The 14,426-nt window shown below is 47.3% G+C and overlaps 1 protein-coding gene across 1 annotated transcript in view; it reads right to left on the bottom strand.

Annotated features, from left to right (window-relative positions):
• Positions 1-14,426, bottom strand: part of NPHP1 (nephrocystin 1) — a 699,686-nt gene that overhangs the window by 80,848 nt on the left and 604,412 nt on the right. The gene's annotated exons all lie outside the window — the stretch shown is intronic.

Below are 14,426 nucleotides of genomic sequence, written 5' to 3'. Positions count from 1 at the left end.
GAGGGAATCGAGAAGGCGAATGCAGTGGAGTACATGGAAACATGGACAAAGTCTTTCACGCCAGGTGCAGAACGGTCAGCGTTCTTCTCCATCGAGCGGGCCCATCGGGTCCCGGCGCTCACCCGCGGCCGGGGGCTCCTCCGCTCCCTATGTTGGCAAAATTCTTGCACTTTAGAGACCGAGATGCGGTGCGGAGGGCGGCCCGACAGGCAGGGCCACTTCGGGAAGAAAATAGAACCGTCATGATTTTTCTGGACTATTCCAGAGTGGTCCAGCAACAAAGATCATCCTTCCTGGAAGTGAAATGGAGACTTTGAGCGGAAAAAATGAAATAGTCCCTGCTATTTTCCGCCCTCCTCAAAATCATGCATGATGATATCGCTCACTTCTTCGTGACACCGGAGGAGGCGCACGACTGGTTGGACCAGCACGGGACCGCGGGTCCCTGTACAGAGTACACCCATTGGCAAAGCGCAGGAGCGTCAGGACCCAGAAGATAGCGCTCCAGACGACGCAACCGGCAGGGCACCTCCAGCTCGCTCCCGCGCACCATGGGGTCACCAGACCTGGAACAAATTGTTCAAGAAAGACGGAAAGTCCTGAAGGCGGTGGCGAGCCTCCGTCCCGCGTCCCCAGCAATGGACATTGAACGGGCTCCTCACATATTCACCTTGGAGGAGGAAGGGGACAGCAAAGCAACACAGTCCGGAGTGGATTCAGTGGCCTTGCCCGTGGTCACCCTGAGAGCCGCTGAGGACCTGATATGAATGGGAGTTCCTTTGTTTCCCTGCCGGGTACCAGGTTTATTGGACTGCTGCTATTCCTACGGATTTCCTCTGCTGCTTCTGACCCCACTCCTCGCGGCCCCCGCTTCGCGGGAGCCGCTCGTGAAGAGACTCGAGGGTTTTACTTACACCGAGGCTATCGGCGGGACTGCGAGGACCAGCCTGCAGTGCGGCTGGTCATCTGCCGCAGCTGGTCCTCTTCCCGCACCCGCCTCCTGCATGACTAAAGACTCTTGGAGCAAGCGTCATTCGGAGTTCCTTTGTTTCCCTGCCGGGTACCAGGTTTATTGGACTGCTGCTATTCCTACGGATTTCCTCTGCTGCTTCTGACCCCACTCCTCGCGGCCCCCGCTTCGCGGGAGCCGCTCGTGAAGAGACTCGAGGGTTTTACTTACACAGAGGCTATCGGCGGGACTGCGAGGACCAGCCTGCAGTGCGGCTGGTCATCTGCCGCAGCTGGTCCTCTTCCCGCACCCGCCTCCTGCCTGACTAAAGACTCTTGGAGCAAGCGTCATTCGGAGTTCCTTTGTTTCCCTGCCGGGTACCAGGTTTATTGGACTGCTGCTATTCCTACGGATTTCCTCTGCTGCTTCTGACCCCACTTCTCGCGGCCCCCGCTTCGCGGGAGCCGCTCGTGAAGAGACTCGAGGGTTTTACTTACACCAAGGCTATCGGCGGGAATGTGAGGACCAGCCTACAGTGCGGCTGGTCATCTGCTGCAGCTGGTCCTCTTCCCGCCCCGCCTCCTGCCTGACTAAAAGAAAATCTTGATCGCGCGCGGGACTCAGCCCGGGGCTAAGCCCGGGCAAAGGGAGGGCCGTCTGAGGCCGTCCGAGGTCGGCTGAGGTTGGGTTGGGTCACCCCCCTTTTCCTTCTGTTTGTTTGATTTGTATTGTTTAAGTTGTTCGTGTGTATCCAGGGTGACACTGTTGTTTACATCTAGTCACCTTTATTTTTATTGGCTGTTGTTCATTTCTGTTGGGAATCATGCCCTTACGCTCGGGGAAAGAAAGAGTTGTGCAAGTACAGACGGGCAGTGGGGTGGTAACAGGTCCCCTTGATGCTTTCATAACTAGGGCAACTGGTATCTTGGAAAAGGAGATAGCCCTCGTTGAGAAACGCTTATCGTTAGATCTTATTATGGGGAAGCGCTCCTCTATTGGCCGACTTGCAACAGTAGCTAGCCCCCAGCCATCCTCCACGATTCCTACCCAGTCTTTAGACACTGTGTTGGTAGATGTCCATCCAGATATGGAGAGATCAATCTTGAACTCTATTGAGAGTGGATCTCAATCCAGTGTTTCAATAGAAAGCAGTAGTGGGGAAAGTATTTTAAATATTAGCTCTGCCCAACCTGATCCCATCATTAGTGAACCACAACGGAATTTGCCCTGTAAGAGGAAGAGAAGCAAGGGCCCTCAGTTGGGGGGTACGTCTAAAATACCCAAAACAAATAGCAACCCCCAGCCTTTCCTACCCTTGTAACTATTGTCAGCTCCCAACCTACCCTGGTCGCTACTAGTCCTATGTCCCCCTTACAATCATCATTGAAAAATCTAGCGAATAGTTCAGAGAGTTCTAATAATCACGATGGTCTCCTAAGTAAAATGGAATTATTAGTAAAATAACTTATGTTACCATTACTTGAACGAACTAGACTTATGAACTCTAAGCTGGATCTACTGGAAAATTTTGTTATAGAGAATACCGGTATATTAAAAAAGATAGTTATTTAAAAAAAAAAAGATTTAAAAAAAAAAAAAGATAGTAAATGATTATCCCACACCATCTATATTAGTCAGTACACCCAATCCTCCGGGTGCCCTTCTTACATCTAAACGGCCACCACAGGCTCCCGCTAAACAACCTATCACTCGACCTATACCAAATAATCCGGCTAGTGATACGTCTAGGGGTGGTAGCAAGAAAGTTGATAGAAGGCAAAATGTAAAGACTACCACTGCTGTACAAACCCCGAACCTTGCTAGGGGTGTTTCTAATTCAACTGCTACAACTAAACCAACCCCTAGAGTTTTGAGGTGCCAAGATAAAAACTCTCATGTCTTGGCCCAGAAAGCCCACAAACAGGGTATCCCCTGTATTAATTTACCCCCTGAGGCTTCTCCTTTTACGATTGTCTTAACAGGTGTCTCAACCCTTAAAGATGATAAACCTGAATCATATGGGGACCTCAGAAATAAAGTTGTTTTCTGGCTAAATAAAAACAGACCCCTCCCCCCATCCTTTTCACCAGAGATCTTGAGTGTTAGACGAGTAGAGTGGATAGGACCCTGCCCGAAGGACCTGGAAGGTGATTGTATTATTATCAATTTCAGGGATCCTCGTGTGGTGGATTTTATACGTAGGGAAGCCAGATTTGGGAGGATGGGGGATGTGCAGACGTTGGGTCTTAGTTATTTCTATCCTAAAAGAAATAATGTTCCTTTTGTTAATCCCCTAATGCGTAGAAGACCTTATGGGAGATTTCCAATTGATAGGAATACATTCACCCCATCCATTCCATACCTGTTTAATCGTTTTGAAGCACTCTCTGGCTTGGAGGGCATCGATTGACTCCATTCTATAACCAGTGGAGAGAGTCATCTTGGTAATTCTGTAAAAGGGGTAGCTGATTTACCTAGTATAACCCGTTCAGCTAGACAGGAGGGGGAGCACTTGATGTTGGATGTGGTTAATGGGAGTGTTCTAAAGTGTAATTCCCTGGATGATCTTGCACCCATTGATGGGGGGGATTCAAATAGAGAGTCAATGGTCTTAGACCATGCTGCCCCCTCCCCTCAGGACTCGGTACTGAAAATAGCTTCATGGAATATCGCTGGGCTTAAAGGGCGAATAACCTCGGAAGATTGGGTAGCCTTTGTCGACTCATTCGATGTTTTACTATTCCAAGAGAGTTGGGCCCCAGAACCAATCTTTCAAGCAGGGTTTCTAAATTTTTATAAACCGGCTATCAAGGGTACTAAGGGTAGGGCATCTGGGGGCCTAGTAATTTGGGTTAAACAGTCCATCAATTGTAGACTGGTGGAAATCTCAGTGAACAACCCCGATATTCTGGGGATTAAGTTATGTAGGGAAAACCACCAGAACATTATTCTTATTAATATTTATGCACAAGGTCTCCCTGGTGGGTGATGCCCGGCAATTATAGATGATTTGGATTCCTACCTTGAATAGATTGGGAGAGATAATCTAATACTCTTAGCAGGGGATCTAAACTGTACCTTTGACCCCCAGAGGTATGAGGATGAGGATGAGGATTTGTATTGTGAAGAAGATGCCTTGTGGAACATCCCGAACCTGACATTGAATTATACCAACAGGTGTTCAGAGGCTGCTTTGCACTGGCTAGGGCTGTGCTTAGAGTGGGGCTTGCGAGCGACCAATGGTCGTACGGTATCTGATAAAGCCGGTCATCCTACATTTGATAATGGGATAAGTAAAAGTAGAATTGACTATATCCTGGTAAAAATGGCATATTGGTCCCTAGTGGAAGACATGATAGTTGTGGATCGCCAGAGAGTGACCATAACCCACCTGTCTCCAAGTTTGAAGCTCACTGGTGGCTTAGGTAGATCTCCTGCAGCTATGTGTGTCACAGCAGAAGCTGTTTCAACAAATGATAGAAGGCGGGTTAGATGGTATAGGGTTCTGGCTGATCCCGCAATGTTAGATGGTATTTCATAGGTAGCTTCATCTACTTTGAATGCCATACATAATTTATCTTCCAATATGGAAGCAGTCCACCAGACTAGTGATCTACATGATCAGTGTTTTATTAAATTGAAAGTTCTTCTTACCCTTCCATTGAAGTTTGGGGTAAAGAAGATCCCTATCTCCAGAAAGAAATGGTATAATGAAGTATGCAGGGAGGCATTTAGGGGTCTCAAAAAAGCTATTAAATCAAGGGTAACTACTGAGATCAAATCGGCGCGTCAAAGGTACAAAAATGTCCAGTGGGAGGCGAGGAGAGAGTGGGACGACTGTTATTGGTCTGACCTAAATGAAGCCAGTCTCTCCTCCAACCAGACCAAGTTCTGGGAAGTCGTAAAATGGGGGAGAAACTCTGACTCACAGATTCCTGTTAATCATGTTTCGGCGGAAGCATGGGTGGACTTTTTTTCGTCCCAGTTTAAAGAGCCAGAACATGAACATGTTGATAGTGTTACCCCGGTGAATTGGGCCCCATTGCATCCTTCTCACTGCCATCCTTTGGTGTTCTCTAATGATGACACTGAGTCCGCTCTTCGATTAGTTCAAACAGGGAAAGCTCCCGGGATGGACTGCATCCCGGCAGACTTATTTAAATCAGACCTCCAACTCTGGGTTCCCTACATCACCCAGGTTGCCAATGCAATCGCAAAGGGGGCAAGGATCCCAGAATCTTGGAAAGGGGCAGAAAATCATCGCAAGGATGGTTCTTGCCAGGGTTCAAGGGTGGATGGAGATGGAGAGCATTCTCTCACCATTACAGCAGGATTCAGAGTAGGCACCAGTACCATCGACCAGGTCTTCCGATTTGTCTTGATTTATTGGAAGGTGGTGTTATTGGGTGGAGGGACTATTTTTGCTTCATTTGTGGACCTTAAGTTCGCCTTCGATCTTGTGCCCAGGACAAAATTGTGGGCTGCTCTAGATAAGATCGGATTGCCTTCTGAACTACTTGAAATCCTGATAAGATTGCACGAGGGCAATTTTGCCAAGGTGAGGTGGGGGAGACAGGGCCAGGTAACGGACAGTTTCCCTGTTACGAGGGGTGTGCGCCAAGGGTGCGTTTTGGCACCTACCCTCTTCCTATTATTCATTAATCAGGTGGTGAAATTTTTCGAAAATACCCCAACTGATGCACCTATATTGGGTGGGACTAAATTTCCTTTGCTCATCTTTGCAGATGATACATTAATCCTCTCAAAGACTCGTGGTGGTCTACAAAAGGAGATTAATAGATCTGAGGATTTCTGCAAACTAAATGAACTACAAATTAATGTGAGCAAGACCAAATTCATGGTTCTAACCAAAAATCGCCCTATTAAGAGTCATGTAAGCATGAATGGAGTCGCCCTCGAACAAGTGGATGTCATGACCTATCTTGGAGTGACTTTAGATTACCGGTTACGCTGGAACCCACAGGTAGATGCTCTTCACCTAAGATCTGTTCGCCTAACGGGTTGTCTAATCCAAGAACAAAGATCTTTGGGGTTATAAGGACCTAACACCCTTAGTTAGAGCTCAAAATAAATTTTTGCGTAAACTGGTAGGCTTACCCCAATCCACACCAATTAAACCCCTTTTGCTAGATATGGGTTGTAAACCGATAAATGAAATGGCACGGTATCGGCTCGTAGCATTGTGGAGACGGATCTGGACGTCGCCGGATCTAAGTCTCTTTGCTAACAAATTAGCGGATGTGAGATCAATAATGGGCTCAGGTAATATCCCATGGCTCCGGGAAGTGAAAGTAATTTTGGAAAGTATGGGACTTAGCCCACAATCGGATAACCCGGGGTCTTCTGTGTTTCCATCCAAAAGAGAATTTAAAATGCTTTACTGGGCTTCGGTCTGAACCCAATCTGTTGCACTGTCAGATACCCCCACTCTAACGGGTTGTTTCCTGGCTCACAAACTGGATCCCCTACTTGAAAACTATTGGGATGTTATTACCAAGAGTCTGGACAAAAAATTATACCACCAGTTTAGAGTGGGGTCCTTACCTGTCAGGTCTTTTACCAAGAAATGGGATGGTCATACAACTGAGTACTGTCCCTGGTGTAATGACCAAAAGGAGAGTGTGGGTCATCTTTTCTTTGCCTGCCCAGCCTATTTAGCTGCTAGGAACAAATGGATTAGGCCTATTTGTCGCCAGTTGAATTGTGGAGGGAGTGTAGAGGCGCTGTGGGTTTTGAGAACAAATACCTCTGAGATAGTGGTTATAGGTGTAGCAAAGTTCTTAGGGTGGGCTCAGATAACCAGAGCTAGACACCTTCATGTTCAATGATTTTAACTTTTAAATGTCATACTTAGTCTTTTTACTGTTTAATTCTTTCTTAATGAACCCAGGCTGAAATATGTTGCTGTTAAATTTTTATATTAATGAGCAGTTTTTTTAAATATATTTGTAAACAGTCTTTTATGATGTAAAAATCGAAATAAAGACGTATGAATCTGGACATTCGTCAATGGAAGAAAATACTGGGGGGGAGGTGCTGTCTATTCGGCGACCACATTACACGTGGGCCAGCAGGCCACCTTCGGTCTATTTAGCCATTCCACCACTCAGGTAAGCCGGCGAGCAGTCATTAACTTGCGCGAATAGCCCACGAGCTGAGGTACCTCACAGACACAGGCCGTCACCCCCACAACGTGTTGATGCTCTCGGGCCAGTTGAGAGCTAGTTTGAACGTATCACCCTTGTCGATAGGTCCCCCGCATTGGGGCTGCGTTTTGCCCCACCCCATTTTCCCCACCCACTGAGCGCACCTGCACTGCACTGTGTCATTGTTAACATGCTGAAGAGCAGCAGCACTGACACTATAGCAGCAAGGACACTGAAGGGACAGCTTAGAATTCGGGGTCCTCTGTGGGATCCTAACGCCCCTGCAGTCCTACGTACCATACACGCATCCGCTGAATATTGGGAGCTCAACTCTTCTAGCCGATCTTGAAGCTCTTAATTTGCTGTTACATAATCAGGGGCCCACTCATCAGGTGGGTCACCTGTTGGATCCAATTCTGTCCAACCTTGCGTGGGACTGTAGTCTACCCGCTCTTCCCCTAGGGTGGTCTGACCATTATGCCATCCAATTTAAATTAGTCACCTCGGGGGACATCGTGCCAGCCCGCAGAGATGACTCAGTCAGTAGGAGGCCCTGGAAGAAGCTAGACTTAGATTCCCTTAACAATCTTTTAATGGCGAATCTTCTGGACATCAATTTATCTTTTTGTTCCCTAAATCCCCCGGTGTCTAATTAGTTAGCTAAGTCTACTGATGCCTGCCTGCCCTTGGTACCAAAACACAGCTTTACTCACCACCCTCCTGCCCCATGGTTCAATAATGAGCTAAAGGTCATGAAATCCAAGTGCAAGCACTTGGAAAGAAGGTGGCGTAAGAACTATACCCTCAGCGGCAAGTCTGATTACAAGGCCGCCTTAAACACGTACCACCTGGCCTGTAAGGCAGGAAAACCTCCTTTGTCTCGAATACCATCACTAACTCATTGAACTGTCCACTGGCTCTATTCTCCATGGTCAAGAAGCTGGCAGGATCGAACACCACACCAATGCCACCTGCCCTTGATGAGACCCAATGCAATAATATTGCAAATTATTTCATCACTAAGGTCGAGACGATATACAGCTCATTAAAGACCTCCATTCCTGTGAATACAGTGAGTCCCCTGTCCCACATGACTTATTTATTTATTTATTTATTTTGAAAGTTTTATATAGCGCGAACAAGATCTTCGCAGATATCAGAGCGCTTTACATAGGTGAATAGCAGAATATACACAGATACATCTATAGTGTTAAAAGTACAGTGAAATGATATCATAAACAATCAAGTAGTCAATTTCAAAGTCATACAAAAAAGCAAAGGGTTCGAACAAGTAGTACAGATGAGCACTGAGTCTTTGAAGTTGATCCCCAGTAGTGGTTCAAGTGCATTTAGCCATGAGGATCGCTTTTACTTCTTTCTTGAAAAGAATGGTAGATGGGATGAGTCTGATTTCAGGGGGGAGTGAGTTCCAAATCCTGGGAGCCATTCCTGAGAAAGAGCGTTTGTAGGTTTTTTCTTTGCGGAATCTTTTAGGCTTTAGCAAAAGATTGTTTGTGCCTCTAGTGTTTCTGGATCCTCCAGAAATCGTCAGCTTCTGAGCGAGGTATCTAGGTGAGCTAAGGTGGACAGCCTTGTGCGTCAAACAAGCGATTTTCAGGTGTATCCTGGCTTCAAAAGGCAGCCAGTTCAGGGATTTGAAGTCAGGGGAGATGTGTGAGTGTTTTTTTGATCCAGTGATAAGTCTCGCTGCGGCGTTTAAAGAGGCTCTTATGGGTGCCGTAGTAGCTAGGGGGAGACCGCAGAGGGCGGTGCTGCCGTATTCTATTCGAGGTATGACAAGTGATTGTACCGCAGTTTGGAAATCTTTGGCTGGAAGGAAGGGTTTAAGTTTCCTAAGGGTGTTGATTTGGAAATTTGCTCCCTTAGTTGCTTTGTTGATGTGTTCCTGCATGCTGAGATTGGTGTCGAGTGTTATGCCCAAGGATTTCGCTGAGTCCACGATGGTGGGTTGAACATTGAGTGCCGTTAGGTGTTTAAGCCACATTTGTGCGGTAGTGATCTTCGCGGGAGGTGAGATCAAAAGGAACTCTGTTTTGAGGGCATTAAGTTTGAGATGATTAGCGGCCAACCAGGATTGGGTGCTACTGATCGTTGAATTCAAGAGCGTGATGTCATTGGGTGATTGAAGTTTGAGATAAAGTTGGGTGTCATCAGCATACATGTGGAAGTGCACATTGGATTCTTGTAGCAAGGTGGTGAGAGGTTCCATAACTAGGTTGAACAGAGTTGGGGATAGGGAGGATCCTTGTGGTACGCCTAGCGATACAGGTCTTGGCGCGGACATCAAGTTGTTGCTCTTGAATTTCTGCGACCTGTTATGCAGAAAGGACGTGAACCATTTGAGCACAGTTCCAGATAGGCCCATTCTTGTGTTTAATAGGTCGAGTAAATTCTCATGTTTGACTGTGTCAAATGCGGAGGAGAGATCAAGGAGGATTAGGAGGCAGGTATCGTTATGATCTAGGATTTGGAGGGCGTCATCGATTATGTGAGTCATAGCAGTTTCAGTACTGTGATTTGCTCTGAAGCCTGATTGATGAGAGTTGAGAAGATCAAACTGAGTGATGTGTTTAGACAATTGTATTTGTACGCATTTTTCCAGCAGTTTGGCAAGAGTCGGAATGTTGGTGATGGGGCGGTAGTTGTTGAGGTCTGAGGGGTCGGCTGTAGGTTTCTTTAGCAAGGGTGTGACTTGTCCAACTTTGAGGGAGTCGGGAATGGACCCTTGTTGAAGTGAGCTGTTAATGATTTTAGTCCAGAGTGGAAGGAGCGACGGGGTAAGGACTTTGACAGCGTTAGCAGGAAGGGGGTCCGTGAGGTGATTGGAAGGTTTCAGAGTGCTGAGCAGTTTGCCAATTTCTTCTTCCGTGTAGGTGACAAAGGTTGACCAGATGGCATTGTTTTTTGGTTTAGTTGGTGCTATGCAGAGGGGTTTGGGGTAGCGGCTTGCATCCATGAGTAGGTCATTCTTTATGTTGTCAGTTTTTTGGATAAAGAAAGAGGCGAAGTCTTCGCAGGAGGGAGCTTCACCCATAGTGTTGAGAGGTTGGGGGTGTTCTTTGGATTGCGTTCGGATAAGCTCAAACAGCTTTCTCGGACGATTTTTGGCTAGGTCAAGCTGACGGCTGAAGAAGACTGATTTTGAGCGTTTTATTTTCCTGAAGTAGGCATTTCTCTTTTTCTTCAGGGTTTTTAGGTTCAGTGCAGAGGGAGCTGATCTCCAGGTGCGCTCTGCCATTCTCATGGCGCGTCTGTCGTCATTGAGACTCCCGTCGTACCAGGGATTGGAGATTTTTGCGGAGGCTTTTTTTAGCTGCAAGGGTGCGACTTCATTAATTATTGAGGACATAGTATTAAGATAGTGATCAGTCAAGGATTGGACGTCCTTAACGCCAGTAGGAGGAAGTAGTGAATTGCAGCTGTTGGGGGGCAGAGGGTTTGAGTTTAGTTTTTTCATGTCTCTTTTCCAGATTTTGGGCCTGGCGGATTGAACAGGGTTAAATTTAACTTTTACATTGATGAAGAATGTGATAATATGATGGTCTGACCAGTCACAGGGTTGGATAGATTCGAGTTGGATAGAGGCTTCTTTGGAGATGATAAGGTCGAGGATAGAGCCTTTCTTGTGAGTTGGACTATTGCAGATTTGAGTGAGGTCAAGGGCGTTAAGGAAATTCTTCAGACCTTTTACCACCGCATCATTGTGATCGTTCCAGTGGAGGTTGAAGTCACCAAGGTATATTTGTGTGAGTTGTCGCCCGGAGTTGGTTGAGATCATATCCATGATTTGCTGGGAGAAGGTAAGGTTGTCGCCGGGTGGGTGATAAACGCCTTGAAGAGTGCAAATCAGTTTGCCCTCACTGATAATATCGAGGCAGATGTATTCACAGGAGGTTGGGGAGGGGGAAGTTACTTTCAGGACAGAGAGGTTGCGCCTGTGTATACATGCGATTCCGCCACCTTTTTTATTGCCAGTCCTGTCAAGTCTGGTGATGTGGTAGTTGGGGGGAACCAGAATGTCCATTATAGGTGTAGAAGATTCTGTTAGCCATGTTTCAGTCATGATGATTAAGTCAAGATCCAGTTTTAGGATGAGATCGGCGATAGCGAAGGAGTGTTTTGCGGCTGATCTGCAGTTGAGGAGAGTGCATTTGAGACGGGGTGTGTCGAGGGTGGAAGGGGGTTCTAGAGCGAGGGGGACTTTACTCAGGTTACTATGGATAGCTATTCTGTTGTTCAGTGTGGGGGGTCTAAGGGGATTGGAGTGAATCGTAGGAATGGCAGTGAGAGTGTTGGGTGTATTGCTATGGGGAGCTGGGTCGTAGGAGCGGAGGAGGGCGATTGTGTCGAGGTCCGAGAGAGGATTACAGGAGCGATGGGGGCGGTTTTCGCGGTTGTGAACAGGGATTGTGGTCCAGTGCAGTGGGAGTCGAGTGCGAGAGTTCGCCACCCGGGTGGAGGTCCAGTTGGGAGGGGAGGTGATGGTGGAGGCGCGAGCGGGCTGTCTGGGATGTGTGCTGAGTAATTGTTTGATGATGTGAATGTCTTGTTTGATCTGGTGGAGGGTGTTGGGTGAGGGGTGACTGGAGTGTGATAGGCAGAGTAGTTGTTGTTTGATGATGTGCATGTCTTCTTTGAGCTGGAGGAGGGAGGTCGTAGTGCAGTCCAGTGTGGGAGATGTGTTGGGGATGGGAGGGTCGGGCGTTGTGTTGGGGGTGAGGATGGGAGGGTCGGGCGTGGGTGACAACGGGGAGATGTTGGAGGTGTGGTTGAGAGTATTGGTGGTAGGCGGAGAGTGCAGGGTGGAGGATGGGCGTTTATTAGTGGTGAAGGGGGCGCATGTACGGTAGTGAGGGGTGAGAATGGGGGGGGGAGGTGGGATTGTATGTGGTTCTTTGTTGAGGAGTCGTAGTTGAAGAGATAGGGGTAGCGTGTTCTGCGTGGTTGGTTAATGAGTGGAGGTGAGGGCTGAGAAAGGGGGGGGACAAAGGGTGGGGTTTATCTGTGAGCTTGTCGATCAGATGCTTAGCTTGATTAGGCGGGATGTGGGTGGGGGCTGTGATGTCATGGGTGACAAGAATGGGAATGTGGGATGGAGTATGGGGGGAGGGGGTACGGCTGGTGTATGTGGGGCCAAGATCAATGTCAGTGATTGAGGGGTGTGGGGTAGCAGCAGTGGATGGGAGCATGGCTAAGGTGCCGGTGGTATAGGAGAGGTGCGTGTCGTTTTGGGGCTGCGTTAGATTAGCGGCGTTGTTGGTATGGGAAGTGGTGTCAGGGGTGAGCGGAATGGTTGTGGTATGAGTGGGGGTCAAGATGTTGGTGGGGGGGGGGGGTGTGGCTGGTGTGTGAGGGGGAAAGGTCTGAGTCTGTGAATGAGGAATGTGGTGTGGCTACAGTAAGTGGAGGAATGACTATGGTGACGGGGGTAGAGGAGAGGTGCGTGTCGTTTAGGGGCTGAGCTAGGAGAGAATGGTTGTGATTAGGGGCTGTGAAATCAAGGGTGATAGGACTGAGAGTGCTGAGAGTGCTGTGTGTGGGGGTCCGTGGTTTGGAGAGGTGCTGTATGAAAGTGGGGAACAGGTTGTCTAGTAGTTCCAGGTTCCTGTCTGTGGATTGGATAAGGACAATCCCGTTGTTATAAATAGTGATGGTGGTTCTGCCCGGGAAGAGTTGGGAAGGTGTGATGGTGAGTGTTCGGCCATGAGCGGATTTCCTAGCATTGGAGACGGTGAGTAGGGAGAGGAACGTTTTTCTCCATTGAGCTCTTCGTGTGGTGTGGAAGATGATATCAATGTTTACGGCACCATTGACCGGTGAGAAGTAGGTGTCTGCAAAGGGGGTTTCAGGGTGGGACCTCAGTAGATTGTGTTTAAAGCGTTTTGCAGCGTTTTTGGTGAGTGCGGGTGGGTAGTTGATTCTATATGTGTGCTTGCCGATGAGCTCCATGATATGGTGACGGAATAGGTAGGGGCGTGTGGGTGCCCAGTAGACGCCGGTTGCCGGGAGTAATGGTGACACAAGTAACAGTGACACAAGTAACAGCCAGGGTATATGAGGTAGTCGTCAACGTAAACAGGGTAGTGAGGTAGTGAGGGTATATGGGGTAGTCGTCAACGTAAACAGGGATAAAAGTTGTAGCAGGAGCGGAAAATAGATGCAGACAATAACTTCCCTGGCACAGGGGCGGTACCGGAGGGCACCCAAAATATGTGCAGTAGTAATCAGTGTGTCCGGGAGGGAATGGTGTAATGAGTGCAGAAACATATGCAGGAATAAAATAAAATACCTATGCAGGCAGTAAAAAACCTGAATCGAAAGTGACAGAAGTGAGTATGTGTCAGTAGCGAAATACACTTGCAAACAAAAGTCAAATGCAGAATAAAGTAGACGTGCAATACTAAAAAATATACTGGAATAAGGTACCTATGCAAACTGTAAAATACCTGAATCGAAGGTGAGCAATAGTGAAAAGTCAAAAATAGTCAACAATATGTGAGGTACATGAATCAATAGCCAGATACAATTGATAACAAGAGTCACATGGGACAGGTGGCGCTAAATACAATACCACTGTAGAAGGCAAAAATATAAGGTAGCCCTCGGTGCAGGATACAATTAGGAATATAAAACCACAATAGATTGCAAAAATATATGAGGTAGCCCTCGGTGCAGGATACAATTGGGAGTATAAAAATATAGTACCACTATAAACGGCACAGAGATATGAGGTAGCAATCAGTGCAAGATACAGTTAGGAATATAAAACCACAATAAACTGCAAAAAATATATGAGGTAGCCCTCGGTGCAAGATACAGTTAGGAATATAAAAATATAGTACCACTATAAACGGCACAGAGATATGAGGTAGCAATCAGTGCAAGATACAGTTAGGAATATAAAACCACAATAAACTGCAAAAAATATATGAGGTAGCCCTCGGTGCAGGATACAGTTAGGAATATAAAAATATAATACCACTATAAACGGCACAAATATATGAGGTAGTAATCGGTGCATTACAGGTGCAGATACAGTGAAAAGTGCTGGATACAGTAAGGGGTATAGTAATATAATATGGTACCACTATGAAAGGCAGACACTATCATAGTCCGACGTGGAAGCGCCAAGTGGTGTACATTGTGCATTGCTCATAGCTTGCTGGAAGGGAGTCTTATCTCTATTTCTGTTGGTCATGCGAGGGGGAGGCAAACTGGGGAGCCTCGCGGCCATCTGGATACCGAAGGGGATTTATGTCTACAGTTTTATGGCCCCAGCCATTTTGCAC

The sequence above is a fragment of the Lissotriton vulgaris genome, chromosome 6 (assembly GCF_964263255.1).
Source record: "Lissotriton vulgaris chromosome 6, aLisVul1.2, whole genome shotgun sequence".
NCBI classification, from domain to species: Eukaryota; Metazoa; Chordata; class Amphibia; order Caudata; family Salamandridae; genus Lissotriton; species Lissotriton vulgaris.
Note: the sequence above shows the minus strand (reverse complement) of the source record. Positions and strands in the feature narration are given on the sequence as shown.